Below are 25,569 nucleotides of genomic sequence, written 5' to 3'. Positions count from 1 at the left end.
GTGGCATGGGATGACCTAAGCTGCGGAGGGCAGCAGGCTGACCAGAACAAAGGTCAGATTGTAATCTCCAAACATCAAATCTATTTTTTGTCTACACTCTCAACATCCACTTCCTACCACCAGCTAAAAGGTAGAAGAACAAATAACAACATAAAACTGCAACAACAATAGGGTGTGATGTGCAATAAAGCCCTAGAAACGTCCGTCTGCTGTTATCAACGCATTTAGGACTAAAGTCTTCACCACCCGTTCCTATTTGGCTGTGATGGTGTGCAGAGCAGTCCTCGTGAAACCTGTAACAGTGGAACCCAGGGACACCTACACAACCTGTTAAGGAGACCATCGCCAAAATGGGATTATGCTTATTTTATTTGTAGATACAGTAAGTCTAAGTTTGCATAACGGTTTTTTTTAAGGGAGAGAAATAATTTGTAAGAGAAAAAGTCATTGGTTTTGAATATTATATTTTGTTCATTAGGCTGTTTGTGGTTGCCAAATCTACAAAAGTGCAAAACTTAAAAAAACAAAAACAAAAACAAATGACAACTCTTGTTGAAATCTCTTGGAAGATATACAGTCTTCAGAAAAAAACCCTGTGTTTTCCTTTAAGTTAGACAACAAGTAGAGAGAAGTAGGTTTGTTGTCCTGGAACCAGTGGTGACAGAGGTGGAATTTAAGTCTGAAGTTTGATGCATTTGATTCTTGTCAATTGTGTAGAGCAAACTGGAAATAAATTACACTGATTTCAAGTGAATTCGTTTTCTGAGCTCTCTGGAGGCTCGGGTGATTTTAGTAGTGGAATTCTGATGCTCTCCAACACCAACAAGGACAAAAAACACACAAACCATGGCTATGATTGGAGAACTCTCAACGACAACGGAATTTTTAGACATCTTTTTTTAAACAGCTCCGGCCTGAAATATCTGGGAGATTTTGTTCTAATGTTCAGACCTGTTTCCTGGTAAAGGTAACTTCGTGGCTGACAATGGAGCCCGTATGAAAAATACATATAGAACAGGAAATATAAAAGGCACCTTTCTTTGCAATTGCAAAAGTTTGGTGACCAAGTGCTTTATTTTACTTTTTAAAATTTTGTTTTATTTTCCGATTTTATTTGGTTCGTAATGTTATTTTCCTTGGGCTTGATACGGCAAATGTGCAATACTTTTGGCTACTTTGGAGAATAAAATGGAAAACCCTGTTTCTAGACAGGAAGGAACAGAGCTCCAGCATGAGGCTGAAATGCCATTTGACCCCTGTGGAGGCTGCAGTGGGCTCAGTCCTGCCACAGGCTCCTGCAGGGAGGGCCAGCTTTGGTCTCCATGTCCACCCCCTCCTACTGCTCTTCCCCCTCCTTCCTCCCACGCTTCTCCCAAAGTGTACAAGCTTCAAAGCAATCCTTAGTAGCTAAGTGACCGAGTCTTGGAAGCTTGACATTGGGATAAAACTTGGATGTTCTGGAAAAGACTTTGGAGACAGAATAGGACAGGCAGCGAACCCAGCTATATCTAGAAACAGCTTCCATACCCCTTTTAAAACAGAAAATAGCTGCTACACTGGGTTGTTTTGTTTTGTTTTGGTATGAAAACATTTTATAGTTTGGAAAACTTTCTTTAATAAAAAAATTATATATTTTCTTCAATACTGCGATCAAGTCCCTAAGGGGTTTGGAAATGTTAACAACCACAAAATTATGTCTGTTGTAAGAACTTAATACTCTGTCTGGTTGCTTTTATTTTCCCTTCTACTCCCTTCCACGTTTCTTTTTGTCTTATTAATAAGATACCCATAATGACCTCCTGGGTATATTTCCAAAAAAAAAAAAAAAAAAAAGAAGATCCCTTTGTCTTAAATTCCATTAGTGTTTGAGCCTCTGGAATTTCACAAGAGGTGTCAAATTTAGCTGACCCCAAACTTTTCACTTGAACAGAAACAGGAGCCTAGAGGGGAAAAGCCATGCTGTGTGCTAAGGACATGTGACCCATAAAAAGAACTACAACAGAATAAGTTAAATGATCTTGTTAAGAGCATTATGACTCCTCAGAGTTCTGTTTCACCTCTCTCGAGTGGGGAGTATAGAACTTTGTTCAGGTTTGCTGTGCCTGACTCTAATAAAAAGAGTTTAAAAAACAAACCTGAAATGAGTTTTTCTTCACTGATTTAATGCTTTTATCAATATTACCTTGTTTCTGTTCTTCACCTCTTTTGTCATCAGCTGTTATCCATTCATTGATCTAATTCTTAATAAGTGCCTACCATGTTTCTATGGAGAACAGAAAGATAAATAAGCCACAGATCTTACCTGCAAGGAATTCAGTCTCAATTTTGGGATCTTAAAACTGAAATATTATGTCTCTGGCTTTTTAAATCCAATGGAATGATGAGATGTTATTTAAATATCGTGCCTTCCGGTGCCTTCTACAAAAACACATTCGTATTTTATGGCAAACATAAGTTGGTTTTGAGGGCCTTTTGCTATCGATGATTTTGCTCATAGAACTCTTTCCGGCCTTTAGATTTTGTTCAGAAAGACCTTTTGCTATTTCTAGTACAGGACCTCGCACTTCTTGGTGACACCGCAGGCATAACAGGCATATGCTTGCTTTTCCTCAGGATCTGTGCAGCTGTACGTGTGAGACTGCGCTGAGCGTAGAAAGCCATTCCTGCCACGGGAGATTTCGGCAGTGTGGGGACAAGGCAGCCAGTATCTATCATGTGACAAGTTCCATGTTGGAAGCTCATACCAAGTGCTACTATGGGAGTGTAGTCGGTAGGACTCTGGACAAGAGATATGGTTAGGCTGGGAAAGTTCATTGCAGGAGATGACACAGGATGCCCAGATGTACAGGAGGGCCATAGAGGGCAGGGGTGGAGGTGCCATCCATCTGAGGGTTTTGTGGGAGAGCAGGTGAAGCCTGGGGTTGGTGTTCCTCCCTTGGCCAGAGCTGCCTCTGTAGCTGTCCCAGTTGGTTTGTCCTTCACCAAGTCCAGTCTCAAGGGTGGCTGTGACTCTCCCACACACAAGCTGTGCGACTCAGTCTAAATGAATCCAATGGTGGTAAGGGCCATTAGCTTGGAGATACTCTGAGATTCTAGGGCAACTGTCCTTGGAATCTGCGAAGGTCTAACAGCATGCCCTCTGCGCTCAGAGGGGAAAATATTTTTTGTTCTTATTTTTGAAGAATCTTTCTGCCTCCTTCAGCACATGTCACTACATCTGCATAGCAACTGAGAAAGTCCCACATAAAGTCCTGCAGTGTGTCAGGCACAAGCCCCATAGGCACTGGGGCAGTCTCAGTCTTGACCTAGGGGTCTGCCTAAGTGCATGCAGCTGACAGGTGTGCAGCCCAGGTCTTGGGACCCTCAGTTCAAAGTGCCACATCAGTCTGGTTTATTGGAAATTTACTCTTTTAGACAGGGACAGTCTTGTGATTATGCAGAATGATCAACTGCTTTATAGGCCTCTGTAAATTCCTGGCATCTAAAATTCCATTTCTAGGGATTTCTTCCTCCTAGGAGTAGTGGTAAAAAGAGAAAACTCCAGCAAGTCTTATCAGTTGTGTACATAGAGAATATAAGAGGCTCTTATCAGAGCTGGCTGCTACTGGGGGGCTGTCAGGGTGGGTGCTGCCGAGCTCTCACTGGGCAGGTGAGGGGGACAGAGCTGCAGAAGCCATGAAGAGGAGAGGCCTTGGGAGCTGAGAGCCATTTTACCCAATCACATGGTTCCTGTTTGGGACATGCTCGAACTGCTTCTTCGATTGACCATCCGCATTTGCTGGAACTTCGGTTGTCAATGTGATAGCAGCAGTGAGGGAGGGTTGCCTGATTTCTTTCCTTGTGATCCAGGCCTCAGGTTGTAAATATTTTGAATGACTTCAGTGGGATCCTCCTTGTCACCCATAAGGAGAAGTAGCCACAAAGGGAAGGAAGCCTGGTGGGGCAGGCTCACCTTTCCTGCAGAGTGGGCTGACAATCATATGCTATAACACGACCCTTCCCCTCTGCTCTGGGTACCATGTGGAGTGGGCACAATGGAGATTGCCTGGGAATGTGGCCCATTTCTGCTGCTCCTGGTATGTTCTGGGCAGCTAAGGAGGGGCTGTGTAGGCTGCCTTTGTGCCCAGAGCCAACCGGCACCATAAGCTGGGACACAATTAATGGGTAACCTGGTCCTTTCTGACCTAATTCAGATGTTCCATTATGAGTCTTTAGAGTTGGACCAAGCTAGTACAAATATCATTCTGTTTACCTGGCCTAGTTAAATTTTTTTTTTTTTAAACAAGGAACAGAATTTGTAGCTTTTTTCACCCATAATTATTGCACAAGAGATCTGGAAGAGAAACTTCTGTACCTTGCTTCATTTTGCAGAGTTGCTGCGTACCACTGTGGCCAGAGCATAGGCTTGGAGGCCTGAGGACCTGCGTTCTGATTCTCAGGTCTAAACCATGTGAGGTAAACAAACTTTTGCTATCCGAGTTTCTTCCTTTCTGGAAAGGGAATAATAGAACTTATACCCAAGTTGTTCCAAAGATTTGGTGAGGTGACCATGTGGAGGGCAGGGTGCTGTGATCATTGTTATTGGTATTATCTTCATTAGCCTCCAGAAGTTAAAGGCCTTGTCTGTGCTTAGAAAGGTGCAGATTTGCTGTAGAGCAGGTGGCCTGCTCCCCTAGCCCCGAGTCTGGTCACTCTGGGCTGGGTGCCCTGCAGTATGCCCCGTGTTTATATGTGGCACCACTTTCCCAATATTGCAATGAAAGCATGAGTGGCGTCCTTTTTTATGTTACATAGACATGCTCCTGGGACACAAAGAAAAGGAAGCAAGCTTTAAGGAAGTGTAAGATCTGACATGACTCTGCCCTGTCCCTGCGAAACCTGTGGAATGCCCTTAATTTCTTGAGATCTTGGTTTCCCCATCTATAAAATGGGGATAACAAGAGAGACTCAACCGTGGGATTACTGGTAGGAGTGAACAGTCTGCGAAGGTGCTTGGCACACGGGCTGGCATACGGCGGCACACCCTGCACCTGCAGAGAGTTCTTGATACTCCTGGCAGTGTCCTCGTCGTCATTATGAGGCGTGCTGGGAGGAGAGTGAGGTCGTTGTCCTTTCTATTTGAGAGAACCTTATCACTCTGCTTCCACCGAGTTCCACAAAGTCACAACCTGTAATTAGTCACTTGTGAGGAGCTTCACTTCGTGCCCATCTGCCTGCTCCACAGGGCGGCCTGCTGGTTGGCTCTGCCGAAGTAGGAATCCCATCTGTTTGCTCTTCCTCCTTGGATCCTGGCTCCTGACCCGGCACATGGTAGGTGCTCAATAAGTATCTGCTAAGCAGTGAATACAGAGGGATGTAACATTCTTGTTACCTCTCTGGACCATCTCTTTCTGGGACAGTTGAAAGAGCACAGGCTCCAGACACAGCCTTGGGTTCAAATCCCAGGTACTGGCTGATGAGCCTCGGTGGCACCCGATCCTGTGCCCGGGGTCCCCGATGCGAGGTGTGGGACTGGTGACCACACCTGCCTCCCAGAGTTACTCTGAATATCCAGGGAAGTAATGGAGGATGGATTTCCACCATCTTCCTTCCTTATGAAGACACCTTCTAGGGATTAAAGTGGCATGTTAAAATGTTCTTAATCACTACATCATATTTTTTATACCTTTTCCAAAGGGAGGAATTCTCCTGTTTTTCATTAGTTTTATCTGTATAAACAGATGTGCCGGACATAAATGCACTAAAGTTAAATCCAGTTTCTAAATGCTCATAAAAACCAAATTATGCCAGATTACCAACTTGATCTTCTATTTCATCCTTTAGCAGCTGACCATTCTGACGTAGTAAGGATAGGACAGTGTTCTTTCCCACTGAGGCATCTTGAGGTTGCTATCCAATTTTTCTCTTGCTTTTTTTTTTTTCTAATTTATTTGCGAGGCTAATTCTGATTCAACTTTTCTTTGTTTGATCCTTAGAGACACACCTGGATGAAAATAGTTTACCCAAGAATAGGTATCAGTGTTTAAGAATCTTCTCAAAAAGTTCTTTCCAGAAAGGACCCTTTTCTGATTCCAGGATCATCGCAAGGGCACCCTAAAACACATGCCGTGACTTGGGCCTCCTCTCCTACCTCCTTCAAAAGGGGTTTCATTCCTTCCCAGCTCTTGGCAGTGTAGATGTCGCCTGGCATGGGGCACCCAGGGCCCTTATGGAGCATGAGGATGAGGAGGCCCAGCCCTCAGCTGGTCAGTCTGCTTCGGCAGCACTCACTTACCTGCAATTTGAAGGTGATGGTTTTGGGCACACAACTCACAGAGCAAGGCTGCAGAGGTGGCCTGTGGAAAAAAAATTAGAAAAAGATTCCGACCTTTCTACTGGTGGAAAACTAGGAGCTTGTACTCACAAAGCAGGTTTCTGATGCTTTCCCCCCTGGGACTCTCCCTGGGGAGCTGCTCAGAAGGTCTCTGCACCTCCTCATCAGTGCAGGCTGGCGGAGGCCTGGCCTGCCCCCAGCACCCCCGCACCCCACCCCACCCTCTCTCGGATCTGACATTTTTTGCTTCCTCCATAGCTACCAGTCTCACTGCCAGGAAGGCTCCACACCCGCACTCGGGGAGGGCTGCGCCTTATGCTCCCCTGCCTAGTAGTATGGGTGCGCCCTCAACCCGGCTGACCCTTGCCGGGTCGGGGTCGTCCCCCAGCTCCAGCTGCGGTTGCCCTGGGTTCGGGTCCCTGGGCCGGAGCTCCAGCCTCCTGCTCCAGGCCTCCCCCTCCAGCCTCCCCCTCCAGCCTCCCCCTCCAGCCTCCCCCTCCAGGCCTCCCCCTCCGGCCTCCCCCTCCAGCCTCCCCCTCCAGCCTCCCCCTCCAGGCCTCCCGCTCCAGACTCCCGCTCCAGGCCTCCCCCTCCAGGCCTCCCCCTCCAGGACTCCCCCTCCAGGACTCCCCCTCCAGGCCTCCCCCTCTAGGCCTCCCGCTCCAGGCCTCCTGCTCCAGGCCTCCCCCTCCAGCCTCCCCCTCCAGCCTCCCGCTCCAGCCTCCCACTCCAGGCCTCCCCCTCCAGGCCCCCCCTTCCAGGCCTCCCCTTCCAGGCCTCCCCCTCCGGCCTCCCGCTCCAGGCCTCCCGCTCCAGGCCTCCCGCTCCAGGCCTCCCCCTCTAGGCCTCCCCCTCCAGGCCTCCCCCTCTGGCCTCCCCCTCCAGCCTCCCCTCCAGGCCTCCCCCTCTAGGCCTCCCCCTCCAGGCCTCCCCCATGGCTCTCTGTAGCCATGAACCTGCCAACTCTTTCCCTACTTCCTTTTTCTACTCTTTCCTCCTGACTGGATGGGTGAGGCTGCATCTTTAACACCTGTCTTTTCTGCAGATGACTCTAAAATTGAAATGCTTCGTCCTAAATGCCAGGCCCATATTTCTATCCAAATCAGACATTTATGAGTGATTGAATTGCCATCATCTGAAATGTAATATGTTTGTTCATTTGTTCAAATACTGCTGACAGCCTAGTGTCTATATTCTTGGTGTTGGAGACACAGTAGTGAAAAAATAAAACAGCAAGTTCCCGCAATGTTCCCATTCCATCAAGGCCTTCCTTTATGATGGTTCTTCCTTCACAATGGCTTTCTTTTCTTTTCTTTTTTTTTGGTATATATTTTTTATTGCAGTTCAGTTTAACAACATACAGTATAACACCCCGTGCTCATCCAATGGCTTTCTAACCCATTCTTTTTTTGTTCTCTTTTTCGTCTCTTTCCTTCTGAATTCCTAACCACTTCTAGATTCTTCAGACCTCCCCCACTGAAACTGTGATCTTTTCTCTCCCAGCTGCTAGATTATTTTTCAAAAAGTACAGATCTGATCAACTCAACTATTCATTAAACAAACATAAGAACCCAAAATATGCCAGACAAAAAGCTAAGTGCTGAGTTTATAGAGAAAAAAAAAAAAAAAAGAGAGAGAGACAGCTGTAGAAATCCTTACAGATCTCACAATCTACTACATGGTGAACTGGACTAAAAACCAAATTAAAAACAGCGTGATAACTATGAAATTTGATTCTCTATCATCTACTAAAGTTATGTTTTCTTACCATGGATCCAACACCAGCACCTGAGCTCAACCTGGTGTCCCAGCTTCCTTTAATCTGCTTCCTGTCCTCACGGCCACACTGTGCTAAGTGCCTCTTCCGGACTGTGCCCCACCTTTCCTGCCATTCTGTTTTGCCTTTGCCTTTTCTGTTTGTCTGCAATGCCCTCACCTCACCGTCACTATCAGTTCAAATTCAATCTATCCTCTAAAACAGAGCTGAAGTCCCATGCTATCCAAGCAGCGATTATCAGAATTCTTCCAACTGAAAATCTTAGCCCCTTTCCCAGGCTTTTTTAGCTGTATTTGGATCCATTCCATGGCATCATCAGACACTGCTAAGATTGGAGTTATTTGCACCTGTGTACCCCCTGCTATACTGTCAGTTCCCTAAGAGCAGAGACCTCATATTCTTTGACTTATTATACTCCACAGTGACTCTGACATATTAACCTGAAGATGTAGACAGGGGATATTTTTGAGTGAATGAATGGTTAATTGAGAGGCCTCATGGAGGAAGTAGACTTCTTTGAACCCACCGACAGAGAAAAGACAGCAATATCGTGGTTGCAACAGGGGCCTCTGAGCTGGAGAGGCGAGCATCTTTAACCAAGTATATTTTCAATAAGAATTTAAATATGATTGTGTCAAAGACCCCAGAGGAAAAAGACCCTATTTTACGTGAGCTGAGGAGAATGACTCAACCCTGGTCTCAGGGTGAAACTAAAATAGACTAGCCCAGAAGAACAGTAACCTCAGGGACTAAAGAGAAGAGTCATCAGACTAGAAGCTTCCACAAGTTACCTAATTTTTTTAGCCAGTTAACTAAGTGATGTAGTTTGTTCTTTTGCAATCCCCACTGTATGTAATTTGTACCCTGACTTTCCCCCTGATCCCAGGGGGCCCATTTTCTACAGAAGAACCATCAAGAAGGGTGAAGGATTGTAGGAATCACAGAAACACGGCAGACTTCCTCATATTGTGGATGAGGAAATCAGATTTTCAGTAGCTCCTTAGTGGCAGCTGGGATGTCGTCCTTCCTGCTGCATTCACCAGGTGGGTTTTTTAGGATGCTTTTGGTTGTAAGTCATTGAAAGAGCACCTCAAAGTGGCTTAAACAATCAAAGAAGGTATTTCTCATATCACTGCAAGGCCCTAGGCTCCAGGTCTGCAGTGCTGTGTCTTCATGGTGGACCCTGAAGAGCAGTGACTCCTGAGGCCACAGCTTTCCGTCCACCTGGAAGTTGAGGCTGAGTGACTGCAGGTGGAGATCCAGAGTCATCACCGATGAGGGTGACTGGGATGTGAGGGGCCAGACTTGGGGTCAGATTTCCCTGAGTTCTGTGAGCTGTCTAGGGGGCTTCTTGCAAAAGGGGTAAGAGAGAAGGGTGCTTGGGAGGGACCAGAGAATGGCCTGGAAAATGGAGGGTAGTTCCTCACACACATCGTGCTTGGGAGCCACACAGTATCCAACAACTTACAAAGAATGTTGGTTGAGTTTAAATACTTAAAGGCCAGATGTTTTACTTTTTAAAAGCTACCTATGGTGTCCTAGAACACACTCACTGCCTGGGGATCTGGTCCTGAGGCTGCTCATGTGCCCTGGCCACACCCTGTCCCCACAGGTCTGCCCCCAGCCTGCCTTTGCTCCAGTCTCTCCGCTTAGTTGCCAGCTGACTCTCTCTGTGTGTTCTGTCATCCATTCTGCCTCTGTTCCCATCAGCCTTTCCCCTTTCTTCCACGTATGCACATGCTTGAAATACTCACTGAAGTAGCATTTAAATTCTAAGTTGATGCAGATATTTAGGAAATTGGAAAGGTGTGTTAAAATCTTTTCCTTTTCCTTTTTTTTTTTTTTTTAGTGCTGGCTACTCTGCATTGTGTAGCTTGTACTGGACAATGTATATAACACGATCCCATCGAAGCCCAGCAAGAGCTCTGTGAAAGGGCTGTTAAGAGACCTGAATACAGCCATATAAATTTTGGGGCTTCTGGACTTAAACTCTATGTTTTTATCTTTACAATCTTCTGCCAAAGTCTATTTCACTGAGGGAAATTTAATATTGCATAATTTTTGGTCATCAGCATGGGTGGCTAAGTAAAGATCAGGATCTAAACTCACCAAAGAGGCCTTGGTGTTTTCTAACTACTCCCCTATTATACATTTAATGAGGTTTGTCTGGGAACAATGCACTCCGTACAGTGGAACAATCTGAGTACATTCCCCACTGATAGAGACTTGGATAGATTAGGGGCCAACTGTGCTTCTAACACATTTTTACGTGTGGGTAGAAATACCACAGCCTGATTATATGGAACCTAGCTTCTTCAGGACTGGGCATCCCATGCCCAGACACCACTACTGTGGAGGGGTCTCGTTGCCAAGGCCTTCATGGCTGATGAGCAAAGCAGGAAAGATACAGTCCAGGCCGGCCTTCGTTGGGCATTTGCTTTACCTGTTTAGGATCTGCCGTAGCTCTTGCACGTGTTGACGTTGCCTTTGCCTTGCATATATACTGCACAGACTGGGAACATCAGTCCAAAAAAGATAACATTCCAGGTGTGTGAAGAATGATCTGGAGTCTGGGATTCTCATTATGACAACGTATCCCAGGGAAAACGTCACTGGCTTCCTGACTTAAGTGGAAAATTAGCAATGTGGATTTCTTAACCAAGAGGTCCTGAGCCCCGTTCTTCGTGTCTTCCTTAGATTCTGTGAACTCCTCCATACCTTTTCAATAAATTGCTGTTTACTTAAGTTGGCCAAGCAGGTTTTCATTTCTTTCAGCCAAGGAGAACTGAAACCATGATGAGATGACAGGCAGATGATGGTTTAGAAAGCACAAAAATATGAATTGCTACTTGATTGTCTCAAATGAATAATAATGCCCACCTGTCATACCAGCCTGTGTCTGTGAAGAATCTACTTCCGCGATATGCTGCTTAAATCATTCGCCTTGAGAGAAGGCCTACGGGAAGCTGACTGTGATGATATACCCAGAATGACCTGTTGGCAGCTCCTTACTTTCTCACCAGTATCTGTGTCCCCAGCTTCCATTTGACTCTGTGAAATATGCCTGCTTGCCTACTCTGAGCTACCTCTGAGCATCAAATAACTGGACTAAACTACAGATGTAGATATAGAACAAAAGTAGACGTAATGGTTTTTGAATGAGGGTCAGGGATGGAATTTAGAGCAAAAATATATTTGGGTCTAAAGAGGGTAGCCATGGATATTTTAACCTTCCTTCTTTCTCTATCTAAAGGATTTCTGTACATTATGACAACCCGTGGGTCGACACTAAGAGTTCAGTCCTGAAGCTGGCTAAGGGAACTGTCAGCAGGTATGGTGGCTTTTCAGTAAAACAGAATAGGGTTTTTCTAAGACACTGGTCGGTAGGGCCTTCAGAGATCATGCAACCTCTACCCATCCCTCACTTAGTAAAAGTGGAAACTCTGATGTCCAGAGAAGTGAATCTGAGGTGAAGCCTCCCCAAAGCTGGCTGTCTCTGCAGGGCCCTGGCTAGCATGTGTTGTGTGTTGGCTTCACCATGGTGATCACTGCCCAGGTCTGCGTCCTCAGTTCAGGATTCACTGAGCCAGGCAGACGTGGAGCACCTCAAAATAAACAAAGTTGAAGAAAGGAATGTTGGCCAAAAACAAAGATGCGCTTACTGATGGTTGTGTCCTCTGGTGCTCTGATGAGGATGACCTGGACTCTATCATGCGTTGTCCCTAGAGATCTTATCACTGTCACTTTGCTTGGGACTAAACAATTATTCAAAGCTTTGGTCAGTTGAGAGTGTGTAATTGCACTTATCTGAACATAAGCTGCAGGAGGCTATGGAGGAAGAAATACAACTTGATTATACATTGAGCTGGATGTATGGGCATTAGATTAGAAGAAGAACCGTAAGAAGTTTAGGGGTTACAGTTAGTGAAGTGTTTTAGTGAACTTGCTTTTCCCCCCTATCATTACGGGCTTCGCATTTCTAGGTATTGTTTTGTGCCTCCTTGGTTTGAACGGAAGATTCTCTCAATTTTGTCTTCATTCAGTGCTGATGTTGAGTTTCTAAGTGCGTGAACGACACTTGAGATTCACTGTCATTGATTAAGCTCTTGTGAGAAAGGAAACCGAATCCAGACCCGCCTGAATGTGTATGCCAGTGTCGTAAAACGATGAATAAAAAGAGGAAAACAAGTCACTCATCTGGGAGTTGTCACAGATTGTTCCCAAACTGCTACATGGCCAGTGGAAATGTGTCCTGCTTTTCCTGGGGTTTCTTCAGCTTAACTGCTCCTGACTCTGCTCTCAAGGACCAGTCAGGAGAGTTCCCTGAATTTTCACTTATGCCTCAGACGGCTTCCACGGCTTACAGGCTGTTCTGTATCTTGTTGCCTAGTGAACCACTATTGAAAGAAGACTCTCAGAGGGCTTCTGTCTGGTTCTATTTGTGTTTTTTACTTGGTTTGCGAAATGTATTGCTTAAATCATTTCTTAGATTAACTTCAAACACTGTTAGCATCACAGTCCATGAGGAGTTGCCTGAGCTGGATGTAATATATAAAGAATTAGTGCTTGCTGGCACAGAAAAAAATCCATTCTTAGATAATATTTTGAGCACCGCAGTGAAGGGCTTCCTCACAGAGATCTGCATGGGGTGTTATGTTCTTATCAGGAGATTTGGGATACTTTGACTTTTAAAAGAATAATGGGTTTGTTTTTTCCTTCTGTGGGAGAACTTTATCGTTCTCCCTGCCCCCAGCTTAAACTAAGAACAGTGATGCAGAATTCTTAGGCTTATAGAGGTCTTGACTTAAAACCTAGTAGCTTTGTTCTCTAGGTGCTAAATGATATAGAATAAAAATGCTGACAATGCCTTGTATCGCAGCCCAGCCAGCCACCTTCATATTCATTTAAGGAGATAGATGAGCCGCCTCTGTTCAGTGAGAGAAGATGAGACCAACCCCAGGAGAGCACTGTGAGCTGCCAGCTCCTGAGGAACTTGGAGCACAGGGCCCTTGACTTAGACTCAAGCTCTCCAGGATGTAACAGAGCCTTAATGTCACATTAAAATATCAAAATGTATTGAAACTTTTCCATCTGGCTATTTAATTTGCGTATAGTAAAAACTACGTTGCTTCTTGTTAAATCTGCATGAAAGTACACGAAATTTCCCTGGAAACCTCATAAAGAATAGACATTGGGAAAGACCTTGTGGCAGTGCATGCGTGGACATACATGCATGGAGCTGGCTGTGCACACACATTCCTGCTGGGAATCAGAGCATGCATCTGCTCTTGCAGGGACCACACTCTCACAGATACTGTGGGCCCTCATTTGGGGCATCCACGCCTCATTCCTATGGCCAAGAAACCCCCACATGCTGACTGTGAATCACTGGACAAATCCCATTGGAGGCCTTGTATTTCCCTACTTCGAACACAGCCCTGTTTCACATGAGGGCAGAGATTTTTGCTTCTGTCCAATGCAGGTGTCAGGGGAATCAAAAGAATTATAAACCTGCATTAGAGGACAGTTCTCAGGCTCAACTGGTGCCTTTTTGAAATTCCTGAGTTTACTGAGCCCTGAGCATTGCACTGGTACATTGCATGAAGCACTGTATTTCATCTTCACAACATTTTTAGACCATTTTCTCTACTTTATAAAAAGACTACTGAGTCACAAAGAGAAAGAGAGAGAAGCTAGAGAATATGGCCAAAATTTCATAGCTAGGGACTGGTGTGGACAGGATTTAGATGCAGGTCTACTTAGCTGAACTTTGTGCTTTTTCTTCCAAAGCAAGAGACCAAGTGGTATGAGGATGATGTAGAAGGAGGGCTAAAATGGCAAAGTGTCTCCTGCTGCGTAAGGTCTGTGCTTTCCCAACCTCCATACCATCCTCTTGGATCTTCTACCATTTATACTGATGGTGTGATGTCAGCATTCTTAGTATGCAATAATATAAAATCAGAGAAATAAGAAAGAAGATGACTGGTGTAGTGTCTGGTGAATTGATGATTCATTTGTATTCCACCAGGATGCTGGGGGGCTTGGTGTGGTGACTTGCACATTACTTCTCTAACTTGATGCACACAGCTGGCCCCTGACGTCTTTTTGGGCGGGGGCTGTCTACACGAGAAACAGCTATACATGGCCTAGGCATTGCTCTGCCTGGGACCTACTGTGCATTCCGTGCTTGTGTGTGGGCCCCCGAGTTGATGCCAAGGTCTTGCTTAGCCCGAGGACACCCCCAGTTGTTAAGTCCCCTAGCTTTTGGAGAACTTGTTGCAGCCACAGAAATCTGACTCACAGAGAAGTGGAATCTGGGTTCCACTTTCCTCACAGTTAAATCTGCTACATTCTTCTTGTCTGGGCCAGATCAGCCCTCACACCTCCTCGCTGCAAAACTGAGACCTCAGCCTCCTCAGTTAGGGTCCTCTCACTTTGCCATTCCCACAGAAATTATCTAGAAGAAGTGTACAGTTACAAAATGGAAACTCACCAAATTGTGATGTAGAAAAATTGGAATCCCTTTGCAAAGCTGTATTTGCTACAGAAAAAACAAGAAAAAAGAAATGACAATTTCTCTTTTTCTCTTCTCCTCTCTCTCTCTTTTCCTCTGCACACATATGGACAAATCCTACACACACACACACACACACACACACACACACACACAGCTACAAGCCTAGTAGGGACTGCTCCCTATTGCAAGCAAAGCTGCTGAGAAAGCACACGCCAGCCATGGTGGTGAAGTCATGCAAATGCTATGCCCCCAAAGGCCACAGGAATTGTGGAAAGATTTGTGTAAATATCTCATGCATTCTTGTGATCTAAGGTTTATGGAAATGAAAACCACAATTGAAAAGCCAATGCCACATTTATTCCTCCTTCTTCCTTTTCTCCTTTAGAATGAATTCATAGAACATTTTATGGAGCAGCCAAGAAAATAAATTATTTCAACTTTATTACCAGAAAGACATGAACCAAAGTGCATGGCAAGGAGTAACCAGGTTAAATAGGATCCACTTGGGTAAAAGATGAGCAAACACTGTCAACTATCCTTGCTGCCCCCTGGGCTGGAGTTCTGAGACATGAAGACAAGAGTGGCTATTTATTTCCCCCATTTCCAGATGGGATTGGTAGGGTTATGAATGCTCAGTTGGTTCAAACTCTATTTTACTCCCATGAACTTCAGCCTTCCTTTCCTCATTTCTCCTTTTTTTTAATTTTGTGGGGAACACTGGAATTGGAATGTCTCACATACTCATCACAGCTCAGACTTTCAACTTGCTGAAGCTTCCCTGGCACCAAGTTTAAAGAAACCATCGAGGAACACATGGTTTTCCACACAGCTGGTGCTGAGGCACACCCTCTGCAGGATCCCAGCAGCAGGCTTTCTGGAGTTTCTGCCTTGGCCATTTCATAGGCCTGAAAGTGAGGAAGGGCTCTCTCTGGACGGAATCCTGGGATGTTACAGGCTCATGCTCACCCACCCCCTGCATATCTTGTTTAACACAGCAAGGAAGTCAGTGCAATGAGAATACATTTAGATCTTAAGTTTTATAATGCACTTGTATGTCATGTTAAAAGTTTAATTTAATTCTTGCCCTATTTTTTTTTCTGATTTATAAGAAGGAGCAGTGGGTTAAATATATTCAAATCTGACTTCCTGCTTTCTCTTGCCCCTCATTTTCCTCCACTCATCTTCTGTTGATGTGTGTCAGCCATGTATTGAATGGACTTAGTTTGTGAACATGCAAAGTAGGAAACAATACTATTTTTAGTATTGAAGATCCCTTCACTGCCCTGGGATGAGATTTTGGCCACAGCCTGTAACTTTCTTGTTTACTTTCAGGTATTGAAAGTTCATTCTGAATTAAATAAAAACTTTACTCTCCCATCTAATTTGATCTGACCCTCACTCTGGCCCTAGATCTCAATCCTAATCTAGGCTTGGGACCTGGCATGGAGAAAGGGAGTATTTCTCCATCCTCTCTTCTTTCTCTGGAGTTAGGCCTGGGGAAGGAAAGAAATTTCTGATAGGAAGATCCCTTTTGCCTAAGATAGCTACTATCTAATATATCTAACACCTTTTTCCAGGTACCCAGATACTGGCTTTTTCTTTAAATAGATGCTTCAGTGGATTCTTTGTAGAAGAACTCCAATTAAAAAAAAAAAAACAAAAAAAACACAAAACCTCTTGTCTGTGTGGGTCAACAAAATGGCAGAGTAGGCAGCACCGGCCCCTCCATAGAAATATGAGAAAATGAGCAGAAATAGTTAGAATGAACTTCTGAAGAACTCTTCAAAATGGCCAAAAGTTTATAGCAACTAAGAGAATGCTGAATCAAGGAAAACACAAGTTTAAAATGGTGTAGAATCTTTGTGGCATTTTTATTTAGCCTTGTCACATCCCCCTTACAGTTGATGACAATCTTGAAGAAGGCAGACTGTATTTCTGGAATGGAACCATGGCCCCTGACTCCAGACATTATTTGAATTGATTGTGTTTGTCTCTTCTTCCCTTTCTGGGAACCCCCTGAAGGACTGATAGAAGGTGCTTGTCTCTGTTTCACCTAATTCAGAAGTCTATCAGGGTGGAGAAGTAATGGACATTTCTTGAAAACATTGTAAGACAAACAAACAAGTCACAGCCTCTTGAGCAAAAGATTACAGTTGAAACATACAAGAGACCACCTAAATCTTGAGAGAGAAAACTGAAGTGTGTGTGTGTGTGTGTGTGTGTGTGTGTGTGTGTGAAATTAGGGTATTCTAAAGCACCTGTATATATAGCATGAAATTTAGAAAGCAACATGCATGCTCAGGCAAAGACTCATGCACAGAAAAGTTCTGGGAAAACCCTAACCTTTTACCAATGACTGATCTAAAAAATCATTGCAGGCACAAAATGAAGGCTAAAGCAGAGCTATAAACAGATTGGCTAAGTGTTGAAGGAGTGCCTCCGCACAGTCAATCTTCAAAGATTAGTAGAGGTATGTTTTGTTTTGCTTTGTGTTTTAGCTGTTAAAAGTCAAAGAAATCTGTCAAAACACCAGCTGAAAGCAAGCTAAAGGAATAGTCTTTAGTGATCACACAGGACTAGGAATACAGTATTTGAAAAAATATAGTTTGATAAAGTCGTCACACAAATGGATAACTACAGCCTTCAAAACAAAAACACCAGGCCTTGGGGGAAGGAGAATAACCTGATTTCCAGACTAACCACACTATAATATTTAAACATCCAATTTTCAATAAGAAATCACACATACAAAGAAATTGGAAAATGTAGCTCATTGAGAGGAACAAAATAAATGGATATAAATCATCCCTGAAAAAGTGTAAACATTCAAGTTACTAGACAAAGATTTAAGTAATCTGTCTTAAATATGTTCAAGAAGCGAATAGAAACTATGGACAAAGAGCTAAGGGAAACCAGATAAAAATTATTAAAAAGAACTAAATAGAAATAATAGAAATTCTGGAGCTAAAGTACAATAACTGAAATGAAAAGTTCACTGGAGCATTTAAACATTAGATTTGAAGAGAGAGAAGAAAGAATCAGAAAAATTGAAGCTAGAACAATTGAAATTATGTAATCTGTGTAATACAAAGAAAAAAGAATGAAGAAAACCAAGCTGTGCCCAAGGAACGTGTGAGATATCACTTAAAAAAAAATCAACATATGCATTACTGGGTTCCCAAAAAGAGACAAGAGCTACACAAAGGGCAGAAAGAATATTTGAAAAAATAATGGCTGAAATTTTACCAAACAGGAGGAGAGATGAATTTACAAAATCAAGAATCTCAACAAACTCCAAGTGGGATAAGTGGAAAGAAATTCACATTGAGACACATTACACAATTGTTGAAAGCCAAGGGAAATGAGAGAATCTTGAAAACAGCAGGAGAGAAGTGACTCATCACATACACGGGATCCTCAATTATATTAACAGCTGATTTCTCATCAGAAATGAGAATAGATGCAGTGGGATGACACATGTAAAATATGAAGAAAAAAACTCCCATCAACCAAGAATTCTGTATCTGGGAAGACTATCCTTCAAAAGTGAAGAACAAATTAAGATACTCACGGAAAAACAAGCGCTGAGGAAATTTATTATCAGTGGGCTTTCCTTACAAGAAATACCAAAGGGAGTAAAATAAAAGGACACTAGACAATAACTTGAAACCATATGAGCAACAAAGATCTCTAGGAAAGGTAACTATGTGGGCAAATACAAAAGCAATATGATTGCATTTTTGGTTGTAATGCTACTTTCTATTTTCTACATTATTTAGACATATGCATAAGACAATTAAAAATCTGCTATTGGGCACACAATTTATACAAATTTATACAATTGTAATTTGTGGCAACACAAATGAAAAGGGAAAGAGCTGTATAGGAGCAGAGTTTTTGTATTCTACTAAAGTTAAGTTGCCATTAATTATAACAAAATTATTATAAATTTGGGATGTTATTGTAATCTCCATTATAAGCACATATATATTTATATATACATATATGTATATATATATTTTATATATATAAAATATATAAAGAAAATTGAGAAGGGAATCAAAATGGTTTACTAGAAAAAAAACAACCAAATACAAAGGAAGACAGCAATGGAGGAAATGAGCGATAAAATGGGACAAAGCATAAAGAAAACAAATATGAAAATGTTAGAAGGAAATCCTTCTTTATCAAGTAGTTCTTACTTTTTTACATTTGGTTACATTAAATGCCAATGGATTATATTAAATGCAAACTCTTCATTTCAAAAGACAGACATTAACAAATTGAATAAAATATACAACCCAATATCCTTTCATGGTTAAAATTCTCATCAAAATAGGAATATAAGAAAACTTCTTCAACAATATAAAGGACATTTATGAGAAACCCACAGCTGACATTGCATTAAGTGGTGAAAGACTGAAAGCTTTCCCCTTAATATTAGGAATAAGACAATAATGTCCACTTTTACCACTGCTATTCAACATTGTATTAGAAATTCTAGTTTACAGAAATTAGGCAGGAAGAAAAAAGAGGACATCCACATTGGAAAGGAAAAAGTAAAACTCTATTTGCAGATAACATGATACTCTATACATAAACATATAAAATGCCTAAGAATCCACAAGAAAGCTGCTAAAGCTAATAAATGCATTCAGCAAAGTTTCAAAGTTTAATATAAACACGCAAAAATCAGTTGTGTTTTCATACAGCAGCAATTAGCAAGTCAAAGAGGGAATAAGACAATTTTTTTTTACAATATCATCCAGAATAATAAAATATCTAGCAATCAATTTAATCAAGTAGGTGGAAGACTTGTCCAGTGGAAACTATAAAACATCACTGAAAGAAATTAAAGAAGACAAATAAATGGAAAGATCTCTTATGTTTATGGACTAGAGGACATAATATTGTTAAGATGCCAACTCTACCCAAGCAATTTACAGATTCAACGTTTTCTTTATTAAAATTCCAATGACGTTTTTGCACAAAAGGGAGAGCTAATCCCACAAATTAATATGGAATTATAGAGGATTTTGAATAGCCAAAACAATATTGAAAAAGGAAAACAAAGTTGGAGAACGCACCTGTCTCTACTTCAAAACTCCCTTCAAAAGAGACAAACGGGAGTGATGCTAACATACACGTAGACACATAGACCAATAGAATAGAACTGAATGTTCAGAAATGGACCCATACATTTGTGGTCAACTGATTTTTGACAAGTGTACCTAGACTTTGAGTTTCATTGAATAATGGGGAAAAATCATCTCTTCAATAATGGTGCTGGGACAACTGGTTACCCATACGTAAAAGAAAAAGACCCCTGTCGAGCACAATATATAAGAATTAATGCAAAAGAGGTCTGAATATAGGAACTGAAATCACAAAACTCTTAGAAGAATACATAAGGGTAAATGTTCAAGACCGTGGGTGATAACAGATTCATAGATATGAATAACAGCAAGAAAATATTGATAAATTGGATTTCATAAAAATTAATAAGAAAATTTGCATATCTAAAGACAGTATCAAAAAAGTGCAATGGCAACCTATAAAATGAAAGAAGATATTTGGAAATTATGTATTTGATAAGAGTATAGGATCCAGAATATATAAACAATTCCTACAACTGAAAAACAAACAACCAAACTGAAAAAAAAAGGAGATATACAAATGGCTAACAAATACATAAAAAGATAGGTGCTCAACAGAAATCCTTGTACATTGCTGCTGAGGATATAAAATGGTACAATCCCTGTGGGACACTGTGAGGCATTTCTTTAAAAAGTTAAATTTAAAATTATCATATGACCCCCAAATTCCATTCCTAGAAATATACCCAAAAGAAGTAAAAACAGTTACTCAAACAAGAGGGTGAACACACACATGCACAGTAGCACTATACACAATAGCCAAAAGACGGAAACAGATCTACTGCCCAGCAGTGGATGGGTGGATAGACAAAAGTGGTATATCCACAATGGAATATTATTCAACTATAAAAAAGGAGTGAAATGCTTATATGTGCTAGAATGTAGATTAACTTTAAAAAATTATACTATTTAAAAGAACTCAGGGATCCCTGGGTGGCGCAGCAGTTTGGCGCCTGCCTTTGGCCCAGGGCGCGATCCTGGAGACCCGGGATCGAATCCCACGTCAGGCTCCCGGTGCATGGAGCCTGCTTCTCCCTCTGCCTGTGTCTCTGCCTCTCTCTCTCTCTGTGACTATCATAAATAAATAAAAATTAAAAAAAAAAATAAAAGAACTCAGACACAACAGGTCATATATCGTATGATTTCATTTAATACAAAATATGTAGAATAGATAAATCCATAGAAACAGAATTCAATATGGTGATTTTCAGGGGTAGATGGGGATAAAGCACTAAATAGGTAGGAGATTTTACTTTGGAGTGATAAAAATGTTTTGGAATTGATAGAGTTGGTAGTTGTGCAGCATTGTGAATGTGCAAAATGCCATTGAATAGTTTATTTTAAAATGGATAATTTAATGAAATCTCCTCTGAATCTGCTCCATGCATTTGGCACCTCTCCTGAGGCTGGAAGGGGGTGGGGACTAAGTGTCCCAGAACAGATGCTGGAGTATCTCTTTGAAAGTCTATAATTTCTCTTTAGAATGCGACTAGTGCTTTCATCTTAGTAAGGGATCTTAGTGAGAGATCCTGTTGCTGTGTATGGTCTGTGATCTGTGTTGAGGCTCCGTGCCTCTTTTCTCCACAGGGGAGTGTGTGACAGAGTGCAGCCTATGCGCACCAAGGAAATGGGTTGCAATGGACCCTTGACATCTCAGGTAAATTTTACACTCTTACCTAAAGGAAGAACAACCCAAGCCAGAACCTAGGTCATGGCTCCTATTTGCAAGATCCCATGAAAAATTGTTCATTACATAATTATGAGTCTTAGGTATCTTAAAGAGATAGAGGCTTTTGAAAACTTCTATAGAATCCACGTATCCTAGTTTCTCTCTTTTTATAGAAAACTGAGGCTCAGGCATATTGAAAATTTGCCTAGAATCCATAAAGATAAAAGGTGGATTAGGGCTGGAGTGGTGGGTTCTAAATAGGGAGTGGCTGTTAATGGGTCGGAGTTTTCTTTTAGGGTGACAAAAATATTCTAAAATTGATTGTGGTTCTGGTTGTGCAACTCTATGAATATACTAAAAATCATTGAATTGTGCATGCTAAATGGATGAATTGTGTGGTGTGTGAATTATATCTCTATAGAGCTGGTATATTTATATGTATATACACACATACATATATATGTATAATATGATCTATTATCGATATCTATCTATCATCTATCTATCTATCTATCTATCTATCTATCTATCTATCTATCATCTATCTATCTATCTATCTATCTATCTATCTATATCTATAATCTATAAATTTCCTGGTCCCATTCACAGCAAATTAGTGGCAGGGGAGCCCTTCAGCTCTCTTACCATGAATGACCTATCACTATGAGTCTCAGATGACTCTTTGTCCCAATACCTGTGTCTTTTGCCAGGATTGCTCTGAATAACTGCATTGATCCTCTAAATCACTTGCCAATGTGATAGCGTCATTAGTCTACCCATGTAAGACCAGTCCAGTGATGCATGCTGTACTGGGCTTCATAATCCAAGTGGCTGATATTATGGAACGAAGACGGCTATGTATTTGGAAAACATAATCTTCCAAGGAAACAAATAATGAGGTTTTCAGTTTCTAAGTATTTTCTGATGCAATGGCCCTGTTGGGAAAGCCCCTCTGGCCACCCTATAGGAGAAAGTCAAGTGAGATAAAATAGAAAAGAATTTCCCCAATGAGGAGGCCACTCCACTTCTGAAACTACCCGGAAATAAACCAGGCAGAGGAGCACAAAAGCTCTTTTAGTGGTTATATTCCTAAGTTCCCCTGGTAATGATAAGTGCATTTAAGAGGCATTCAGTGAATTATTGCTAGCAAAAATGCTTTTGTATGAAGAGTGGCTCCAAAGCATATGGAAAATACTGCTGGCCCAAAATATTTTATTTTTTCAGACACAATGTCCCTACAGCCATTGGGCTGACCCAAGGCTGAGTAGGGGATGATTGAGGTCTTCTGAGCCCACTGCTTTTCTAGTTGAGGTTACTCTGATTGGTGGTTTTGGCCTCCAGAGCTGGGCCTGCACACACAAAGCCAAACAGAAACTTGGTAATTGCACTGACTCAGTGAGGGAATCCACTTAGGGAAGATGGCCAGGGTGCGTTGTTCGGTGGTCTCCTCCTTTAGGCAGGGATCTGTGCAGAGACTGAAGAGCTCCCCGCCACAGGCCCGATTTTGGGTTTATATGACCCAGTGTTTCCTTGGATATTTTTCAGCACATTGGATTTCATTAGTCTGTTCACATGGATGCTGCCTTCTATGCAGAAAGAAGCCATATTAGATTTAAGACAATTTTCCTCAAAATAGCTTCTTTTTATAAATGCCTCCGGTACACTTCCTTCGTCGTCTGCGGTCTCTTCTGGGGGAAGGCTGCAGTGCTTTGCTGACCTGAGTTCAGTGGTTTGTTGCTTATTTTATCTCCCTAAACAAAACAAATTTCTCTCCATTTTGTCCTATTTCCTACCAGATAGAATCTTTTGTTTTCACTTGCTGCCTCGTCAGCTTCCAAGAATTTTTTTCTTCTTGAGACTAGTCGAGACACCCAGGGTTCAGTGGTCTATGGCCGGCTCCAGCTCAAGGTCGAGGATTCCCTCCTTTTCCTTCCCAGTATTGTCCAGCATCCTGCGAGGCCCTGTCTCTGGCCACACTGGCGGACATTGCGGCCTGGCACCAGCGTCCTCCTGCAGCCTTAGGGCGCGGTTGCGCCCTCCCCAGGCTTCACCATAACCATGTGTTCTCCCATGCCTGATGGAGGAGGAAACCAGAAGCTCTGAAAGTGTGGGTTCCTTTTGGTCCTTGGCTGTCTGGGTTGTCCCATTGAAAGCAGGTTGGAGAATCTCAGAGATGTTTCCCTCCCGCATACCATGTGTGTCACTTGCCAGATGGTGGACTGTACCTGTATTTTAGGGGATGCCTAATAGGGTACTCCCCAGATTAGTTTAGGGACACTATAGCTTCATTTCAGTGCCTTTTCAAGTAAAGAAGAGGATTTCTGCCTTATAATCTTTCCTCCACACTAAAGTTTCGTGTTTAACATAGATTTAATCAATTTGGAAACAAAATCTTAAAAATCTTCCATGGTTTCCATTACCCATAGGAAAAAGTGCAGACTTCTCAGGCTGGCACACCAGGACCCCTACAGTCCACAACCCAGACAGCCCCTCTTGCCTGCTGCCCTGCGGCCCCGGGCTCACACAGCCCCCACAGCCTCTATGATGGCATGTCCAGATCCCCCAGCCTGGTTCTGGGGTGTGCTGCCCTTACGAGGTACTCCAATGGCTGAGTCTATTCTGTAAGCCTCTCCCCAGTTCTCTGGAAACTCACTGTTGACATTCATCATGATGACATATTTATCATGGTGCGCCCAATCTTATCATCATAGCTCTGCCTATCTCCCATGTAGACTGTGAGCTCGTGGCTTGGCTGTGAATGGTGTTTATTGCATGTAGCAGGTGCCCAGGAAATATTTATTGGCTAAAAACCTGTAAGGTTAAAATGGAAAGGCTTTAAATTTCATTCAATGAGCATTTTTTGAACACTAAGCAAGGCTGTGGGAGTGATATAAAGATAAACGAGACGCTTGTCACTGAGAAAGCAATACAGTATATCACACGTAGGTGGTGGCTCTGGTTATACACATGAGACCATTGGCAGTATCTCAGAAGGTCGCTGCTCTTCTGATCACTATTTATGAACATAGAGTATGAATGGGGGCTCACAAGGGCGTAACCTAGAGTGAGTTGTATTTTGACACCCAGCTGACACATGAATATGTGTATATGCTCATCTTCCAAACTCACAAGTCATTCATGAGAATTCTCTGCATCATTTCAATTTGAGTGAATTCCTTTGCTCAGGCAATGAGATTGGTTTTCTCTTAAGGCAGTGGAAATCATTTACTCTGAGACAGAGTGGAGTAGGGAGGAGACTTAGTTGCTGAAAGCATTTTAGAGGAAGGAAGGCCTGAGACACTGCCCCCCAACCCCCCCCACCCCCCCCCCCCCCCGCTCACTCCCCACACCCTCTTAACTTCAGGTCAGCAATGGCAGGCGTATGGTAGGCCTTGTGCAGACCACTGAGGGATGCCTGACTGGCTCGAACATTGCGATAAGTGGCAGACAGATTATTCAAAATGTGTGTTCTCCAGGTCTGTTTAGAGGGTTTCTAGGTATTTCCCTAGCTCAAATACATTTCAGAAATGTTGAACAAGTTTCTTTCTTTCTTCCAGAATCTCTACCAGGGCTTTCCCAATCACATTTGAACAGGGAACCCCCTTTCCCTCATAATCATTTCCATAACACACATATTTGGAAATGCTGGTGCGTCGAAAAGAAGAGACTTTGCACCCAGCAGTTGTGAGTGAGCCTCTTCAAATGACTTTGCCTTCATGCCAGGATCTCTGTGCTGTGCAGGCTGTGAGGATGCATGTGAAACGTGTGGATGAGGGCCTGTTCTGCGAGAATAATTTTTGGTTTGTGCACGACTGCTTTGCCCATACTTGGGGGAAGAGGCTCCCTCTAATCAGACTAGTCATTCTTATGCCTACTCCCTCTTAGAAGAAGGAAGAGTCATCAACGGGCCTCAACTATTATTGCCCTGGAGTGCATGCAATTAGTAAAGAAGCAAGGAAGATTATCCTCTTCACTGCCAGAATCATGACTAGAAAATTCCTTACTATGAAAAGTGGGCCCAGACAGCACAGCGTATCTGATCATTTATTAATTTGTTCAACCAGTACTGACCAAGTTTCTGCTGAGTGTCAGGCCTGGTGTGTGGAGCACGAAGGTATTGTAGTGAGGAAAAGCAAA

The 25,569-nt window shown here is 42.7% G+C and overlaps 1 long non-coding RNA gene across 2 annotated transcripts; it reads left to right on the top strand.

Moving 5' to 3' along the window:
- The first annotated feature begins 4,364 nt into the window (after positions 1 to 4,364).
- On the top strand, positions 4,365 to 13,130 carry LOC140595066 (uncharacterized). Of its 2 annotated transcripts, XR_011996460.1 has the most exons (4): positions 4,365 to 4,455; positions 5,225 to 5,310; positions 11,344 to 11,421; positions 12,134 to 13,130. It is a non-coding gene; the product is annotated as an uncharacterized lncRNA (long non-coding RNA). The 2 variants fall into 2 exon arrangements; XR_011996459.1 differs by having other exon boundaries at positions 11,344 to 13,130.
- Positions 13,131 to 25,569: the final 12,439 nt, after the last annotated feature.

Source organism: Vulpes vulpes, chromosome 13 (genome assembly GCF_048418805.1).
Source record: "Vulpes vulpes isolate BD-2025 chromosome 13, VulVul3, whole genome shotgun sequence".
NCBI lineage: Eukaryota > Metazoa > Chordata > Mammalia > Carnivora > Canidae > Vulpes > Vulpes vulpes.
The sequence above is the reverse complement of the archived record's forward strand: the minus strand, read 5'-3'. Positions and strand labels throughout refer to the sequence as shown.